The following is a 6380-nucleotide window of genomic DNA, read 5'->3' as shown; positions in this document are numbered from 1 at the left end:
CCCCTCTAGGACTAGACATGGTACGAAGCCCGAAAATTTTAATACTACCACCAAACGAATTGTCTCCATGTGTACCACAGGTGCAAATACAGAAGTATAGTCTATTCTATGCTGCTAAGTATACCCATTCACTACAAGCCTAGCCTTGTATTTGTCCACTTCTCCGTCAATTCCCACGTGTTATTTTTTTAATTGCTTCCATTTCCACATCCATGGCTCTCTTCCATTTCTCACTCTTTACCGCATTTTCAAAGTGAATAGGATTAAGTAGCTGCAAACATGGCTAAATGAGTTTTATTGTCTTCTTCAGAGAGTTCTTCTCATATTTCATAGTCTCTTATATAGACTAGTGGTCTCCTATTCTTCCCTTTATTTGAGCTAGGAGAGCTTTTTTCGTTCAAAGAATCAAAGGAAAAAAATCTCCTCTTCCTCTTTAGCATCAAGATCAGATTCACTCCCATTTTCATTCTCATCAAACATAGCCGCTTCCTTCTCACGATCACCCCATTCCAAATCGCATACAATAGCTTCTTCATACTTCTTATCCCAATCCCAATTCTTGTCTTTTTCGAATACAACATCCCTGCTTATTATGATCCTTTGTGAAGTTGGATCATAAAGTTTGTAAGCCTTCGACTCCTCACTAACTCCCAGCAGAAAGCAAATTAAGCCCTTATCATCCAACTTAGTTCTTTTACTATCAGGTACATAAACATGAGATATACATCCAAAAACTCTAAAATACTCAATCGAAGACTTGACTCTACTCTAGGCTTCTTCTGGAGTCTTATTTTTCACTACTAATGTTGGACTTCAATTCAAGACATGCATGGTCCAGTTGACTACTTAAAGCCAGAAATTTTTAGGAATTTTCTTTTTCTGAAAGCATACTATGAACCATATTCATAATGGTTCTATTCTTTCGTTCCGTGACTCTATTCTGTTGTGATGCATATGCAGTTGTCAATTGTCTTCGTATACCATTTACATCACAAAAATTAGTGAACTCTTGTGATGTAAACTATCCTCCTCGACTAGTACGTAAACTTCTAATAAACGAGTTTGCTTCCTTCTCACGTGAATCTTAAAACTTTTGAAAACAGCAAAGGCTTCTGATTTCTCTATCAAGAAGTGAACCTATGTTTTTCTACTAAATTCATCAGTGAAAGTAATCAAATACATTTTCTTACTATTAGAGATGGGCTTGATCAGTCCACAAATATCAGCATGTACTAATTGAAGAATTTATGAAGCTCTCCAGGTGCTCTTCTTTGGAAATGAGTATCTTTGTTGCTTCCCTACCAACCAATCCTTGCATAGCCTCGATGGGGACTTAAATTGTGGTAAACCATTCACCATCTTCTTTTACTGAATTGTCTTGAAGCCCTTAAAGCTCAAGTGTCCATATCTGCAATTCCAAAGCTACATCATATCTTCTGTAATTGTGTTGAAACAAGTAGATGATATAGGTTGAGACATAGCATATAGTATGAACATTCGATTCGAAAAACATCTTTGCCTCCATGATTAAGCCTCTCTCGGGATGAAACACCTTACACTTTCCACATTGAAACAGAATGGTGAGCCCCTTTTCTTGCAATTGCCCAATACCTAGCAAATTGTTCTTTAGCTCTAGCACATAAAATACTCCTGTGATGATCTGTGCTATTCCATTCACCTGCAACTTTACGTTACCCTTTCCCATTACGACCATGCTTGAGTTGTTGCCCAGCTTCACAAAATCCCTAAAACTTCCATCAAAATCCAAGAAGTAGTCCTTCTGCCCACACATATGATTGCTACATCTTGAGTCAAGGAAATACATATCTTCTCTACTAGCCTTATTCATATCCATGTATGACATCAACATCTCTTCTTGAGTCTGTACATAGTTCGTATCCTTCTTCTTATTTGGACATTCCCATTGAAAATACCTTAGCTTGTGACAATTATAGCACTCCACCATGGCCTTGTTGAAGCTTTGTTTATTTTTGCCCATTTTTCTTCCTGTAAAACTTCCACGACTTCGACTCCTTCCTCCAGATTGATTTCCGTGAGTAATCTTCAATGTGTGTTCTTCTTCAACATGAAGAGCTCATGCGTTGTTCATGCACAAACATGTTTTTGCACCTCATCAATGGTTAAGGCATCTGCATCCTTAGACTCCTCAATGGAACACACAACATAATCAAACTTGGGAGTCATGGATCTCAAAATCTTTTCAACAACAACAACATCTCCATCGTCCTCACCATTTGCTTTCATCTTGTTGGCTATGGTAAGCATCCAAGCAAAATACTCATTCATAGATTCTTTTGCCTTGTGGAGAATTTCAAACTCCTTCTGAAGAGCTTGCAAGTGTGCACGCTTGACTCATGTTGTACCTTGATATTTCTACTTCAAAGAATCTCATATGTTCTTCATTGTATCCTTGTTGAGTATCGTCTCTAGGATCGAATGATCTAATGCATGAAATAGATAGTTCTTTGCTTTCAAATCTTTCAATTTTTTATCTTCAATGTTCTTCCTTCGTGCATCCATGAGGACAACACCTTCTGCTATTGCAGGAATCTCATTCTCCACCAAGCCCCAATACTCTTTTGAACGCAATTTTTCATGAGAATTGCTCAATGATTATAGTGCCCTCAAATTTTGGAATTGCTGGCTGCACAAATGAACTCTCTATCGTCATATTTCAATTACTACACAAGTAGAAGATTGGTGCTTCTAATTTTAACCAGGCCCCATGATGGGGCTTTGATACCAAATGTTAATAACCAGAAAAGCTTATGAAAAAGATATAGAAAACTTGGTAGAAATCACTCTATTTTATTGAAGAACAAGCTTTGTTATTTTATAGCCTTACAGATCAAATTGAAACTAGAAAAATAGCTCACATCTAACAAATCCTAGTGATGTGGTAAGACTAAACAAACAACCTTTAACAATAGGGACTTATTGACTGAGTGGTAACAAACCATCAAAACAAACCTAATAGGCTCACAATCCAACCACCATGTTACATCATTGTAATTTTTTTTATTTTTTATTTAAATGTGAATTGAGGCAATTGCTTTTAATGGCTTGTTTGATTGCAAACAGATCACTCTAAAAAATATTTTTTCCTTCAACAATTGGTGTTTGACAAGAAGTCAAATTCAAATATCGGGAGAAGGATTTTCCACCTGCACAAGATTTGTCTCACGTAGCGACAAATATTTTCTCTCCCTTACCACTACAAAAATGATTTTCTCCACAAGACCAAAATTCAAATCATCAATCAAATTGACAAGCATTTGATTTTCTAATTTACAATCCAATTCATGCCCATAATTTCCTTCAAGAAATATTGTAATTTACATTAACATATCAAAAGCTCTATTTTGATTTTATTTTATTTTATTAAGTCCCTCCTTGATATACTGCAAATAATTTTTTGAAATCAATTTTACTGTTGCTAATTACACAATGCAAACAATTTGTATTGCAAAAAATTTTCTTGGATCACCTAAATTTTTAAGAAATTTCAGCAAATGATTTACGGTACAAAAAGCACTCCAAATCATTTGCATATGACAATGAAATTTTTTATTATAAAGATCAACCATCACAAAAAATGATTCACAAAAGATTTTCCAATGGTTACCGAACAATAGTAAATAATTCATTGCAAAACATTTGTAGTGTAGCAAGCATGGCAAGATTTAAAAAAAAAAAAAAAAAAACCTAACAGATGAATAATTTTTTCATTTTTTGAAAATTTGTTTATTACTTTTTTATATTAAAGTATCATTTTTGTACTTAAAAGCATATGATACTTGTTCACTACAACATTTTTGGTCTATAGCAGCGGAAAAATCCGCCGCTACATTGTAATTTTTCTGCCAGTAAAAGATATTGCGGCGATGAGCAACGGAAACAAGATCCGACATTGTTGCCTCGGTCGTTAAATGTAGCAGCGGAATATAGGATCCGTTGTTAAATATACTATCTTTAGCGACGGATATAAATATCCACTGTAATAGATCAATTTTTAAAATTAATAGAATATTAACATATAGTGGCGGATCTTAGTATCTGCTGCAATAGATCACTCTTTAAATTAATAGAATATTCAACAGATAGCAGCGGATCCTCATATCCGTTGCAATAGATCAATTTAAAAATAATAGAATATGCAACATATAAAGACGGATTTTAATATCCGTTGCAATAGATTAATTTTTAATTAATAAAATATACAGCATATAGCGACGGATTTTAAGATCCGCTGCAATAGGTTAGTTTTTAATTTAAAAAAATATTTTTTGTCCTGAATTTAAACAAAGATCTGTTTTTTCTCCTTTAGCAATAGAACTAGTAAGTAATATAATCCGCAATAAAAACACCCAATTAGACCATAAAACTTCACCTAACAATTCTGCTACTTGCAAAGAAAACATGGCAGCTAAGGCTACAGTCAAAGACTAATCTTCCCATTCCATTCTGACCAAACACCCCAATGTGTTTAAAGGAAGTAACTAAAAGCAAAAGATAAAAAAAAATATGAAATCTGAACTAAACGTCCCATTCCATTCTGATCAAACACCCCAATGAGGAAATATGCCAATTTGGTAAAGGTCACCTGTGTACCATGCTTCAACAATAAGTTGTTTGAAAGGAGAGTAGATACACAAATTTGATCAGGTTTCTATTGAAGGAATGATAACACCAATGGAGTAGATAGGACTCATCTGAATCTAGTAGAACTTGCATGAACTAGAGTTGTTTTTAAGAATATTTGGTTTAATTATCAAAAACCAGAATCAATTATGGCCCAACAACTCAGCATCAAATGTATGGTTCAACAAGTCCTGCTTGGCATATATTCAAAACAAAATACGAAACAGAAGTAACGTCACAATTCATTCAATTCATCAAGTAGAAACACCATCAAAATTGGAGAAATCAACATCCATTTATTAAAGGAAAAAAAAAAAAAAAAACAGATCAAGTTCAGATTAATCATAGAAATGACCAAAAATAAATAAAAATAAGAATCAATTATATTTACTAGAATCATTGTAGCCATCCTAAGGAACAATTGAATAGCATGATAACATGACAAGCACTAAGAGGAAAGTCCAAGGAGAGACCAATAAAAGCAGTGGAGAAATAGGAATTTGTATTGAAAATCGATGGTCGTGGTGAACAATCTAGTGATGGGTGAAGGTGATGACGGGGACCTCTCAACCACTCAAAGATGGTTATGAAGGTATATGATTGCATCTTTATTTTTATTTTTTCAGGAAAAGCAAACATTCTATGAGGAAATCTTTTCTTCGAAGGGCCATTGTTCTATAAAATTGATTATCTTGAGTTTCTTCAAGGTTTAAAATCTCGTCTCTAAGCAATGTTTCGGTCATTCTTGAAGAATGGAATGCTTTGGAGTAAATATTTTGTAAGGTTTTGGCCAAAACTGAAATGTTGAGCCAAAATATTTCGAAACAAACAAATATAATCCAAATCATTATTAATTTATCTTGTTCTATGCTTGGGCTCATGTTTGGTTGCAAATACAAAGGATCTCAAAAATTGGAAACCTCAAACAGATGTATATGAAGCCATAACTCAAAAAATTTAAAAAAAAAATTAACATACCTTTACCTTTCAATTCGAGAACACGAGACTTGAATCGTAAAAATTGAGCAACCTGAATTCCAAATGAAAATGGGCTCACTGATGCGACGGTTGCTGGAAGCATACTAGACCCTGCAGATGCATAATTACACCCTTTTCGGAAAGTTGGCAACCCAATTGAAGCCAAATACGCATTAAAAAATGACAAATTATATCAATATTATAAGCAAAAGAAACAATTACTTACTGCCAGGGATCATCTCCAACAAGCATCAAAATCAAAAAAAAAAAAAAAAGAAAAAAAAAATCAAAAAAAAATCAAAAATCAAAATGGTATTCTTGCAAAAGCTAAAATCAACTGCTTAAAGACTCGTTTGAAAACACCTAAGTCAAAGTTTTTCTCAAATCATCACAAATCTAAGACCTCACACGAGCTCCGCGCCACGAGGTCGAAGAAATCAACCGGCACCCTGTCAGACCCCGTGCTTGGGTAGCCACTTCTAGCCATCTCTTATCTATCAAATGAAATCGGTGTTTTCAAAACTTGTCCGAGCAAAATCCTCGGACCCGCACAAATCAGGGTTTCGTCTATTCTTTGCAGTTCTTTGCACGCAACTCCTGCAAAGAGGGGCAGCTGTAGACACCCGAATTTGAACGGGCCCTCGACGCAAAATACCCCGAAAACCGAAAAATTGGGATGGGCCCCAAAGCCCAAACCTACAAAAAATCCAATACGTTTCAATTAATAAATGTCCGAGGCC

This window comes from Akebia trifoliata, chromosome 12 (genome assembly GCF_017979445.1).
Source record: "Akebia trifoliata isolate Shusen 1 chromosome 12, ASM1797944v1, whole genome shotgun sequence".
NCBI classification, from domain to species: Eukaryota; Viridiplantae; Streptophyta; class Magnoliopsida; order Ranunculales; family Lardizabalaceae; genus Akebia; species Akebia trifoliata.
The sequence above is the reverse complement of the archived record's forward strand: the minus strand, read 5'-3'. Positions refer to the sequence as shown.